Source organism: Oryx dammah, unplaced genomic scaffold, assembly GCF_014754425.2.
Source record: "Oryx dammah isolate SB20612 unplaced genomic scaffold, SCBI_Odam_1.1 HiC_scaffold_17, whole genome shotgun sequence".
Classification (NCBI taxonomy): Eukaryota; Metazoa; Chordata; class Mammalia; order Artiodactyla; family Bovidae; genus Oryx; species Oryx dammah.
The window spans coordinates 19,731,262-19,745,318 of NW_024070201.1; positions in this window are offsets into that span (position 1 = coordinate 19,731,262).

Sequence of the window (14,057 nt, forward strand, 5' to 3'; positions counted from 1 at the left end):
AATTCTTTCTCAGGTAGATTCCCTATCTCTTCCTCTTTTGTTTGGTTTGGTGGGCATTTCTCCTGTTCCTTTACCTGCTGAGTATTCCTCTGTCTCTTCATCTTGGTTATATTGCTGTGTTTGGGATGGCCTTTCTATATTCTGGGAATTTGTGGAGTTCTCTTTATTATGGAGCTTCCTCACTGTGGGTGGGGTTGTATCAGTGGCTTGTCAAGGTTTCCTGATTAGGGAGGCTTGTGTTGGCGTTCTTGTGGGTGGAGCTGGGTTTCTTCTCTCTGGAGTGCAATGGAATGACCAGTAATGGGTATGAGACGTCATTGGTTTTGGAGTAACTTTGAGCTACCTGTATATTGAGGCTCAGGGGTGTGTTCCTGTGTTGCTGGAGAATTTGTGTGGTATGTCTTGCTCTGGAACTTGTTTGCCCTTGGATGGTGCTTGGTTTCAGTGTAGGTATGGAGGCGTTTGATGAGCTCCTATTGCTTAATGTTCCCTGGATTCAGGAGTTCTCTGATGTTCTCAGGCTTTGGACTTAAGCCTCCTGCTTCTGGTTTTCAGTTTTATTTTTACAGTAGACTCTAGACTTCTCCATCTATACAGCACCGATGATAAAACATCTAGGTTAAAGATGAAAAGTTTCTCCACGTTAAGGGATACCCAGAGAGGTTCACTGAGTTACATGGAGAAGAGAAGAGGGAGGGGGTAGTTAGAGGTGACTGGAATGAGATGCGGTGAGATCAAAAGAGGAGAGAGCAAGCTAGCCAGTAATCACTTCGTTATGTGCACTCCATAGTCTGGGCTGCTCAGAGGTATTCATGGAGTTATACAGGGAAGAGGAGAGGGAGGAAGTAGACAGAGGTGGCCAGGAGGATAAAAGAGGGAAGTGAAAAGGAGAGAGACAAATCCAGCCAGTAACCAGTTCTTTAGGTGTTCTCCACCATCTGGAACACACAGAGATTCCCAGAGTTGGGTAGAGAAGAGAAGGGGGAGGGAGGAGACAGAGGCCACCTGGTGGAGAAAAAGGAGAGTCCAAAGGAGGAGAGAGTGGTCAAGCCAGTAATCTCGCTCTCAGGTAAAATTGGGTAGTGAAGTTTGGGTTTTTAAATGTACAAAATTGACAACAAAAACCAAAAAGCAAAGATTAAAAATCTACAGTAGAGGTTGGATTTTCAAAAATACAATATTAAAGAAAAGAAGAAGGAAAAAAGGGAAAAAAAAGCCATAAGACTTATTAAAAAACACCAACAACCACACAAAAACTATATATGGTGTTTGCCTTAAAAAATAGAGTCTTTTTTTTTTTTTTTGAAAAGTAATAGTAGGTTATAGAAATAAAAATTAGAGGAGAAATAGAAGACTTAACAATTTTAAAAAGTTAGAAAAAAAAAAAGAGAAAAGAAGAAAAAACAACCCCACAACAGAGTCAACAACAACAACAAAAAAGAAAAAAAAAGGAATGATTGTAAAAGTAGTAAAGATATATCTGGCCCTTTCTCTGGTGTTGTGGGCAGTGTGGGGTCACTTCCAAGGCGGTTCCCTCTGTTTAACTTCTTCTGTTTGCTGGTCTTTTCAGTGTCTGATTTCCATCCTGACACAAGGGGCACCAGCAGTACACCCAGCGGTACACCAAGGTGAGGTGGTGGACACTTTTTTTTTTAGGCTCACTTGTTCAGTCGCGCTGTGGGGAGGGAGGGATGCTGCAAACAAATAACACTGTCCTGTGCACGCAGTGTCTCAGCCCCGCTGGACCTGTCCCTGCTCGTGGCGCACAAACCGCTCCGGCTCTACGATGCTCAGCCGGGAACCGTCTGAGGCCGGCCCTCGGCTGCGTGCACCTCCCTGGTCTAAGCTGCTCAGGTTCGGTGCTCAGGTAGCCCTCAGAGGCACAGATTCGATTGGGACTGCGTTTTGTGCCCTTCCCAGGTCCGAGTAGCTCAGGAGCTTGGCGAGCGCGGTCGCTGCGACTTGTCGCCTTTCCTGTCTCTGCTGCTCAGTTTTCTGGGTGTATGCTGGCGCCCCTTGTGAGGCAGATGGTGACTGTCCAGAACCCCCAGAAGTCTTAGCAAAGAAGTCTGCTTGCAGTTCGGTAGGTAAAGTCGCTCTGGGGCTGCGATTGCCCCTTTCAGGCACTTACGGCTCTGGCTGCCTGTCCCTGGCGGGGGATGGTCTGAAGCTGGCTATTTCCGTTCCGTCCTTTGTTCTGCACGCGGTCCTGGCGGTGTCTTATGTTCGAGCTTTTCCCGTGGTAGCTATCCCACAGTCTGGTTTGCTAGCCCAAGTTAGTTCGTTCTGGTTACGCGCAGGGCGTTCCTGCCCGATTCTTACAAAGCACTGCAGCCCACACCTCCCGCGCCTCCCTGCCCTGCCCCCACTTGCTAGTGGTGGATGCAGGCATCTGCGCTGCTTTTCTGCTGGGGGAGTTACTGTTGGGCTTGTAATCTGTTGGTTTTAATTGTTTATTTATTTTTCCTTCCTGTTATGTTGCCCTCTGTGCTTCCAAGGCTCACCACAGACTCGGCAGGGAGAGTGTTTCCTGGTGTTTGGAAACCTCTCTTCTTAGAATTCCCTTCCCAGGACGGAGCTCCCTCCCCACCTCCTTTGTCTCTTTTTTCATCTTTTATATTTTTTCCTACCTGTTTTTGAAGACAATGATCTGCTTTTCTGGGTGACTGATGTCCTCTGCCAGCATTCAGAAATTGGTTTGTGGAGTTTGCTCAGTGTTGAAATGTTCTTTCGAGGAATTTGTGAGGGAGAAAGTCGTCTCCCCTTCCTATTCCTCCGCCATCTTAGGACCGCCCCTCTATCCCCTGTTTTATGTAAGTAATCTCTTAGGGCAGCATAGCCACGCTCATTCATTATTTGTTGCCTATGGCTACTTTGATGTCGCAACAACAGAGTTGAGTAGTTGTGACAGGGACCAAATGGCCTAGAACGCCTAATGCGTATATATATATTTGCTGTCTGGCCCTGCACAGAGAAAATTTGCTGACTCCCGCTCCAGACGAGGAAGCTAACTTGGTACTTACTACTGACTAGGGCCCAGTCCCTCTAAAGTTAGACGTGAGATAATTTGGAGAAGACTGGTAAATTGCAAAGGAATCGTTTGGTTAAAAAGGTAACTCTTTGAGTTACGGTTTTCTTGCCTCGGAAGGCATCCGGTTTTGCATCTATCTCTGCAGTCTTAAAACAGCATTCTGTTTTCTGTCCACGTGCGCACGTGTGTGTTTGTGTATCAGTTTCTCCTGTCTGTCTTTGAACCAACCTTGTCATTCTGCTAATCTCCTTGCTAATGAGTTAAATCTTTGACATGTGGTCACTATACCTTTGTATGAGAGTTTTTTATAATTTGTAGAAAATTGTACCGTGTCCACTTGAGGCCTGGCTATGCCTCCTCACGAATGTTTCATCTTGAGGTAGTCACTTAACCCTGCAGAGTCTCTGGTTACATATCTGTTAACATATCTGTGATTGTTGGTTGCTTCTTGACAAAATCTAACCCTTAGGTATTAAAACATGAAATTCCTGTTGCATATGAATTGCAAACTGAGACTTGATTCTTTGACTTTTATATTCAGAATGTTATTTTTGAAAAGCAGATGTGCAAAGGGATTAATCTTAAGCCTACTACCCGCCTGATGAATGCACTAAAAATTGCTTTATTATAGTGCTTTATTATAATATTTTATGTTAGACATATTCCATTGATAACCACATATATTAAATTCTCAAGAAGTAGTTACGAGTTGAAATTTTCTAGGCTATGATAACTACAAAATGAACCAAATAAGATAATACAGTTGTGTCTGAACTGGAAATAACTGTCTTTTTATTGAAAGAAAAAGCAAGGAGCAACTTTCAATAAAAGTGACAGAAGTGAGGGCCTCATTGCTGAAAAATGAAGCAATAAGTTGTTTGCTTTTTAGAGCAATGTCAGTTCTTTCAAACCACATATTTATTCAAATACTAAAATATTAATACAAATTGCTATATGGAAACCTGTTTTTTTTTTTTTTTTAGTGGAAACATGTTTTGAAAAGAATAGCAGCACTTCTCTGATCAGCTTACTCCTTTCCCATAAACTAAAATATACATATGAGTTTCAATATAGTTTTAAAATCAGCTCAAAAATTTTTTATACATTTCTTGACACCCCAAATTTTTTAAAGCATGATCACTGCTCATGATAAGGTAAATCATTCAGTCTTTTATTTGTTATGTTCCAAATGCCTTGAGAGGAGTATCTGACATGTAGTAGGTGGTCACTAAATATTGGTTGAATTTATTGAATGAAATTCCTAGGAAAAGACCCACTTCCTTTGCCCACCACTGTGCTCTGAAAGGTTTCAGGGGTAAAGTGGGAGGGGCTCGAGAGGATAAAATCTCAGTTTAGGGGTTTGGATTAAGTAAGTGTGATTATGTTAAACGAGTCCACTAAACCAAAGGAAAAGCAAAAAATTTATATACTGTCAACAGCTTTCAGGGTTAAAGTCTTGGGATATAGCTGTTCTCAGGGCTTCTCTGGTGTCTCAGCAGTAAACAACCCACCTGCCAAAGCAGGAGGTGCAAGAGACTCAGGTTCAATCCCTGGGTCGGGAAGATCCACTGGAAGGAGGGCATGGCAACCCACTCCAGTATTCTTGCCTGGCACCTTGACCCCAGGCTTCCAGCCTCCAGATTGTGAGAAATAAATTTCTCTTGTTTACAAGCCAAAAAAAAAAAAAAAAAGACCTAAATGGAGAGAGGCAGGACAGAAGTTGGGGGAGGAGGAATTAGAATGGAATTAGTATCTTGGCAGAAAGTGTGAGTGGGACAGGGAGGGATTCCTCTCCATCTCAAGCCTCACAGTCAAATCTACCTAGGCAGAGGACCCTGGAGGGCTACAGTCCATGGAGTTGCGTAGAGTCAGACACGACTGAGTGCAAATACACACATAGTGATCACCAGGATGATGAGGAGACAAACTCTCAAGTGTTTTTACTCTTTATTACTCTTGCCAGACAGTTGAACTCTTCAGAAGGACAAGATGATTATTTCTTTTAAGGACGCTGCCAGAATTTACAAGGCTGAAATTGTTCATATACCTAACAGTGGAGTGGACATACTTTGACCTGGCACCCATTTCTATCAGATTCTACTGTCTGGGGTGTCCTGCCTGGTGAGCACACCTTCAGGAGATGGAGGCTTCTTAATGTAGAGGAAAAAGAGGGTAGTAAGAAGCTGAGTTCCTTGGCTTTTCCTTCCTCTACCAGGGACTAAAACGTTTGTCTAACTGTTGTACCAGCTCTCAGGCTGGTTACGTTTGTGTAGTCATGCATGACAACCCAGTCCAGTATTCTTGCCTGGAGAATTCCACGGGCAGAGTCGTCTGGTGGGCTGCAGTCCCTGGGGTCGCAAAGAGTCAGACGCAGCTGAGTAACTTTCAGTTCACTTCATGTTCAGACTTGGAACCCTTCCTTCCAAAGCCCCCATGAAACCCTTCCTTCCAAAGCCCCCATGAAACCCTATCCTGAGTGGGTGAGAGCCTCATCTTGATGTGGTTAATGTGCACACTGCAAAACAACCATCATCAGGCTCAGAATTCATGCTGAGCAACAGGATGACAGAAGTTATCATAAGACATTAGATTGCAAAACCACCTGTTTGCACTCATGTGTCCCCACTATTACACAATTTTTTTTATGCCACTAGTACAACTGTGGGCTGACTGCAGCCTTCCAAACTAAAACTTGTTTGGAGAGCAAAGGGCAAACTGAAAAGGAAAGAAAGCCAGCGGTCATCACCTAATGCCGGTGCACAAAAAAGTATAAAAGTACATTAAGTGTTTTCAAAATGTGTAGATACCAAAGAGCAAAACCATCTGGGTGAAGCATCCCCTTGCTCTTATTTTCTGTAGGGGTATTCATTCTGAACTGGAAAAACCTCACCCTGTCCAATGTAACATACTTGGTACTTAACACCTCATCCCAAACCCCCAAGCATGTTAAATTCTAATTAGTAATAAAATTTAGAAGTGCGTGGCTACTAATGCTTTTTTTTTTTTTTTTTTTAAGATTTGACTGTGAGGCTTGAGACGGAGAGGAATCCCTCCCTGTCCCACTCACACTTTCTGCCAAGATACTAATTCCATTCTAGTTCCTCCTCCCCCCACCTCTGTCCTGCCCCTCTCCATTTAGGTCTTTTTTTTTTTTTTTGGCTTGTAAACAAGAGAAATTTATTTCTCACAATCTGGAGGCTGGAAGCCTGGGGTCAAGGTGCCAGCATGATCAGGTTCTGGCAAGAGCCCTCTTGAGAGTTGCAGACTCCCAGCTTCTCATCTTGTCCTCACCTGGAGGAGAGCAGAGAGAGAAAGCAAGCTCTCTCTTAATTTTTTTTTAAAAATTGGAGTATAATTGCTTTATAATGCTGTGTTACCTTCTGCTGTACAATGAAGTGAATCAGCTCTGTGTGTGTGTGTGTGTGTATATATATATATATCCCTCTTGAACCTCCCCTGCCATCCCACCCATCCAAATATCACAGACCACCAGGCTGAGCTCCCTGTGCTACACAGCAGCTTCCCACTACATTGTCCACGGCAGTGTAATATGTGTCAGTCCCACTTTCCTGGGCTTCCTTGGTGGCTCCGCAGTGAAGAATCTGCCTGAAATGCAGGAGACTGCCTGCAATATAGGAGACGCAGGTTTGATCTGGGTCAGGAAGATCCTCTGAAGAAGGAAGTGGCAATTCACTCCAGTTCTTGCCTGGGAAATCCCATGGACAGAGGAGCCTGGCAGATTGCAGTCCATGGGGTTGCAAAGAGTCGGACATGACTCAGCGACTAAACCACCACCACCATCACTTTTCCTTATTTGTCTCACCCTCTCCTTCCTTCACTGTGTCCGGACATCTGTCCTCTATATCTGCATCTCTATTCCTGCCCTGCAAATAGGTCCTTCTGTACCATTTTCCTAGATTCCATACATATGTGTTAATATATTTGTTTTTCTCTTCCTGACTTACCACTCTTTAAGTGGTCCATCATATCACTACAAATGACCCAATTCCGTTCTTTTTGTGGCTGTCTTATTATTATTATTATCTTTTTAATCAGCTCCATAAACCCTTCTGATCCATCAGGGTGCTCTGTCTGCCCTGACTCCTACCTGACCCTACCTTGTCTTCTTCTTCCTTTTTGTTAGTGCCCATTATATCCTCCTTTACTAAGGGATCTTCCACATTGAACCCAATAATAACACCGAGGACTTGGCCAGAAAGAGCTGTGGGTAATGCTCATTAGTCTTGAAGGAATTTTTCAGTTTGATCACCTGATAAATCTAGATGGAGATGAGGGGCTATGGTCTTGACTAAGGTGAAGACACCTAAGAATGTTTAGGGTCCACTGCTGAAGACGCAGAAGTTCCCTGTAGGGGCCCCGGCAGGGACTGGCATGTGGTGCCACGCCCCGTCTAGGGGGAGGAGGAAGACAGGGTGATGTGGCAGCTGCTGTTTCCCTCCAGCCAGTTGTTGCGACACAGGAAGGCAGGCCAGTATTTTCAGATTATTTTCTCCAAAAAAAGCTGGGACCCATATTTTCGTGTGAAATCTCCTGATTGTGATATTTTTGCATGGATTTTAAGTTGTTTTAGCTTCTGTTTTTAATATTACATGGGATGAATAAAAGAGCATTGAGCAGATAAAATGGCTGCTACCTTGCAACCTCTGGTCTAGAGAATCCCTGAGAAGTGAGTTTGTTGAGTCCTAATTGTTAGGATTTTCATGACACTCAGAAGGCTCTGAAATGTCAACATGGGTCTTTTTCAATGAATCTGATTTTCGAGAAGTCTCAAAGTTGATTCACTTGCTTCTCTGGTTTTAGGAGGCTCAACAGTTGGACTGAGCCTATAGGTTGACCATGTACTTTAGTGGATCACCCAGCCTCTCTAGGCATTTTTCCTAATTCTATTAATAAGAAATCCTCTAGGCCAGGGGTTCCCAACTTCTGGAATCTAATGCCTGATGATCTGCAGTGGAGCTAACATAATAACAATAGAAGCAAAGTGTATAATAAATGTAATGCATTTGAATCATCTGGAAACCATCCCTCCACACCCACCCATAAAATCCACCCCTGGTGCCAAAAAAGATTGGAGACCACTGCTGGCTACAGTGGCTTCTGAAGGGTCTGTATCTTCTCCTGTTACCATATGAAAAAGGCCAGATGCATCATCCAAGATCTCACCAAGTCTTGCTTTAATAGACCTAAGGAACCTTTCACAAGCCTGCATTAAAACTATCCTCCATTCAAATGATCAGTCTGCAAAAAATGGAGTCATTTCACATTCTAAATATGAAGTCTGTTCCCCTGCATATAGCATGTAAGAGACTCTGAGCTCATATCTTATGTCTGGTAACACACAACCCCAGTAGTTCCCCAAACACATCATGAAGTTTTGCAACTGTACTTAGAGTGACCCCTGGATCATCCTCCTGCCCTTTCTTGGCCAGGGGCTGGCTTGATCTCTTCCGGATGTCTCTGGAAGTCATCTCTGAATTCCCGACTGGGGTTAAATTCCCCCTTTCTGGGCCCCCTAGGGTGTTCTCTCATCTTAGCATTTGCCATATTAGAATGTGCTGAGGTTGGCTGTTGATGTTTTTCTGCCACCGACTGAGCCCCACCTTGTGTATCACAATGCCTAGAACGTGGTGCCTGACACACACTTGTCAGCCAGCAGATGCTTGTTCTGAAGTGTTGGAAGGCAGCGAGTGGGTGCCTCCATGCGAGGGGGACAAGCCACTTGAACACTAAAAACCAAAAAAACTGTGAAGTACTAAATATCACAAACTCAGCAAAGAGTTATAATATGAATCCAGAGGCCCTGGTAACACTAGCACTGGTAACCTGGTCCAAACCTTGGTTTGGACCTGTTCTTTGTCTTGGAGCCCTTTAAAATGTTTTTTATAGGTCAGGGGCGGCAGCCAAGAGGAGCAACCCCATGTCCAGGGGGCGGTGGCTGTGCGGGTACAGGAGGGCTGAGAGGAGCTACTCCACATTTGAGGTCAGGAGGGGCGGCAGTGAGGAGATGCCCCTCATCCAAGGTAGGGAGCAGTGGCTGCGCTTTGCTGCAGCAGCTGTGAAGAGATACCCCATGTCCAAAGTAAGAGAAACCCAAGTAAGATGGTAGGTGTTGCAAGAGGGCATCAGAGGGCAGACACACTGAAACCATACTCACAGAAAACTAGTCAATCTAATCACACTAGGACCACAGCCTTCTCTAACTCAATGAAACTAAGCCATGCCCTGTGGGGCCACCCAGAACCGGCGGGTCATGGTGGAGAGGTCTGACAGAATGTGGTCCACTGGAGAAGGGAATGGCAAACCACTTCAGTATTCTTGTCTTGATAACCCCATGAACAGTATGAAAAGGCAAAATGGGATAGGATACTGAAAGAGGAACTCCCCAGGTCAGTAGGTGCCCAATATGCTGCTGGAGATCAGTGGAGAAATAACTCCAGAAAGAATGAAGGGATGGAACCAAATCAAAAACAATACCCAGTTGTGGATGTGACTGATGATGGAGGCAAGGTCCGATGCTGTAAAGAGCAATATTGCATAGGAACCTGGAACATTGGGTCCATGAATCAAGGCAAATTGGAAGTGGTCAAACAGGAGATGGCAAGAGTGAATGTCGACATTCTAAGAATAAGCGAACTAAAATGGACTGGAATGGGTGAATTTAACTCAGATGACCATTATATCTACTACTGCGGGCAGGAATCCCTTAGGAGAAATGGAGTAGCCATCATGGTCAACAAAAGGGTCCGAAATGCAGTACTTGGATGCAATCTCAAAAATGACAGAATGATCTCTGTTCGTTTCCAAGGCAAACCATTCAATATCACAGTAATCCAAGTCTATGCCCCAACCAGTAACACTGAAGAAGCTGAAGTTGAATGGTTCTATGAAGACCTACAAGACTTCTTAGAACTAACACCCCCAAAAGATGTCCTTTTCATTATAGGGGACTGGAATGCAAAAGTAGGAAGTCAAGAAACACCTGGAGTAACAGGCAAATTTGGCCTTGGAATACGGAATGAAGCAGGGCAAAGGCTAATAGAATTTTGCCAAGAGAGCGCACTGGCCATAGCAAACACCCTCTTCCAACAACACAAGAGAAGACTCTACACATGGACATCACCAGATGGTCAACACCAAAATCAGATTGATTATCTTCTTTGCAGCCAAAGATGGAGAAGCTCTATACAGTCAGCAAAAACAAGACCAGGAGATGACTGTAGCTCAGATCATGAGCTCCTTATTGCCAAATTTAGACTTAAATTGAAGAAAGTAGGGAAAACCACTAACCATTCAGGTATGACCTAAATCAGATCCCTTATGATTATACAGTGGAAGTAGGAAATAGATTTAAGGGCCTAGATCTGATAGATAGAGTGCCTGATGAACTATGGACTGAGGTTCATGACGTTGTTCAGGAGACAGGGATCAAGACCATCCCCATGGAAAAGAAATGCAAAAAATAAAAATGGCTGTCTGCGGAGGCCTTACAAATAGCTGTGAAAAGAAGAGAAGTGAAAAGCAAAGGAGAAGAGGAAAGATATAAGCATCTGAATGCAGAGTTCCAAAGAAAAGCAAGAAGAGATAAGAAAGCCTTCCTCAGCAATCAGTGCAAAGAAATAGAGAAAACAACAGAATGGGAAGGACTAGAGATCTCTTCAAGAAAATTAGAGATACCAAGGGAACATTTCATGCAAAGATGGGCTCGATAAAGGACAGAAATTGTGTGGACCTCACAGAAGCAGAAGATATTAAGAAGAGGTGGCAAGAATACATGGAAGAACTGTACAAAAAAGACCTTCATGACTGAGATAATCATGATGGCATGATCACTCACCTAGAGCCAGACATCCTGGAATGTGAAGTCAAGTGGGCCTTAGAAAGCAACACTACAAAACAAAACTAGTGGAGGTGATGGAATTCCAGTAGAGCTGTTTCAAATCCTGAAAGATGATGCTGTGAAAGTGCTGCACTCAATATGCCAGCAAATTTGGAAAACTCAGCAGTGGCCACAGGACTGGAAAAGGTCAGTTTTCATTCCAATCCCAAAGAAAGGCAATACCAAAGAATGCTCAAACTACTGCACAATTGCACTCATCTCACACACTAATAAAGTGATACTCAAAATTCTCCAAGCCAGGCTTCAGCAATACGTGAACCGTAAACTTCCAGATGTTCAAGCTGGTTTTAGAAAAGGCAGAGGAACCAGAGATGAAATTGCCAACATCTGCTGGATCATGGAAAAAGCAAGAGAGTTCCAGAAAAACATCTATTTCTGCTTTATTGACTATGCAAAAGCCTTTGACTGTGTGCATCACAATAAACTGTGGACAATTCTTCAAGAGATGGGAAATACCAGACCACCTGACCTGCTTCTTGAGAAACCTGTATGCAGGTCAGGAAGCAACAGTTAGAACTGGACATGGAACAACAGACTGGTTCCAAATAGGAAAAGGAGTATGTCAAGGCTGTATATTGTCACCCTGCTTATTTAACTTACATGCAGAGTACATCATGAGAAATGCTGGGCTGGAAGAAGCAGAAGCTGGAATCAAGATTGCTGGGAGAAATATCAATAACCTCAGATATGCAAATGACACCACCCTTATGGCAGAAAGTGAAGAGGAACTAAAAAGCCTCTTGATGAAAGTGAAAGAGGAGAGTGAAAAAGTTGGCTTAAAGCTCAACATTCAGAAAACGAAGATCATGGCATCTGGTCCCATCACTTCATGGGAAATAGATGGGGAAACAGTGGAAACAGTGTCAGACTTTATTTTGGGGGGCTCTAAAATCACTGCAGATGGTGACTGCAGCCATGAAATTAAAAGACGCTTACTCCTTGGAAGGAAAGTTATGACCAACCTAGATAGTAGATTGAAAAGCAGAGACATTACTTTGCCAACAAAGGTCCATCTAGTCAAGGCTATGGTTTTTCCAGTGGTCATGTATGGATGTGAGAGTTGGACTGTGAAGTAAGCTGAGTGCTGAAGAATTGATGCTTTTGAGCTGTGGTGTTGGAGAAGACTCTTGAGAGTCCCTTGGACTGCGAGGAGATCCATCCAGTCTGTTTTAAAGGAGATCAGCCCTGGGTGTTCTTTGGAAAGAATGATGCTAAAGCTGAAACTCCAGTACTTTGGCCACCACATGGGAAGAGTTGACTCATTGGAAAAGACTCTGATGCTGGGAGGGATTGGGGGCAGGAGGAGAAGGGGACGACCGAGGATGAGATGGCTGGATGGCATCACGGACTCCATGGACGTGAGTCTGAGTGAAGTCTGGGCGTTGGTGGTGGACAGGGAGGCCTGGCGTGCTGCGACTCATGGGGTCGCAAAGAGTCGGACACAACTGAGCGACTGAACTGAACTGAGATGATAGTTACTTATGGATAAGTTTGTGGCTCAGACAGTAAAGCATCTGTCTACAATGTGGGAGACCTGGATTTGATCCCTGGGTCGGGAAGATTCCCTGGAGAAGCTATGGCAACCCACTCCAGTACTCTTGCCTGGAAAATCCCATGGATGGAGGAGCTTGGTGCAGCCTACTGTCCATGGGGTCACAAAGAGTCGGGCACGAGTGAGCAACTTCACTTTCACTTTCATGGTTAAGTTTTCTTCTTGCCTTTTTCATATTTTGGAAGGGCGGGCTGTGTGACTTTGAAAGAGGAAGGAAAGGAGGGAGAAAGGAGGATAGTATCCATGTATTCATTTAGCCAATATTTACTGAGCATCTAGTAGTGCTGGGGATTCAGCAAGCACAAAAAACAAACAAACCAAATTCCTGTCCTCACAGCTTAACTTTCCAGGGCCAAGGGAGGTTAGAAAACAAATGAAAATACATAGGATATTTTAGATGGTGGTAAGTGCTTTGGAGAATAAAAAAGCAGAGGAGAGCCATGGCATTGAGGAGAGGATGGGGGTGAGGACCTGCATTTTAAGTGAGGTGGTCTCAGGTGGATGCCCCAGGCGCAGCAGGAACCTAGTGGACCAGGATGGGGTTAAAAGAGCTGTGTGTGGAGGGGCATTTCCAGGGGGAACAGGCCGAGGAGACTTATTCCTGGTGGATGGAAGCTGCTGGAAGGTTTTGAGAAAAGCCGTGTGATGTTCTGACTGGTGAGTCAGTGATGTTCCGACCACCCAGCTTTCTGTGCTAGACATTCACATAAACATTCACATAGACATTCACATTCAGTCTTGTAAAGTACCCCACAAGGTACTTTACCATTGTTTTGCAGATGAGAGCTTGCATGACCTTTTCCAAAGTCACACCTGCAGTAAGTGGACAGGATCAGGGAGACTTAACCTCTGTGCAAGCCCTGGCTTCATCCCCTGTGAAATAGAAATGATACCTATCAGCATGCTAGTGTATATCAAAGGCCTAGCAAAGTGCTTGGGGAACACAACGAATGCTCATCTCCTTCTCTGTCCTCAGATGGCACCCACAATTAAGGACAAAGCCAACACGCTAGATATAAGGCACTCACAGAGCCTAGGCACAACCATGCACTTCCTAGGTCTTAGTTGCCTTCTTTCTCCTTTTCCCGCCCTGTCTCTGGGTTCAGTTTTCTCGTCCATGTACGGAGCCTGTTGGACTTCTCTCTCAGGCAGTTTTCAGTTAGAAAGTTCTTCACTGGTTCTACATCGTTTTAGAGGCTTGTTACACCCCCTCAGCAACCAGCTTGTGCCCACTGTGGGGACTCCATCCTTCTCAAGGATGATTTGAGAGATGTGATGATAGGGTGGGCAGGTGATGTCATGTTCAAGTTTCGTTGAGTCAGTGGTATTTCCAGAGGGCAGTACTGAGTGCCCCAAGGAAGTTCTTAGATTTTCTGAAAATGAATGCAAAATACAAAATGTCACTGCTTGGAGTGATTCTGCCTCTCATGTGTCATCCTTATTACTTTATAATTACCTTCTGACCTTTACTGACTCTGACAGTTGTGAGTCTTTAAAAAAGATTCAGGAATATTACCATTATGCAGTTGCCTAGAAACAGGGCCTAAAATACATCT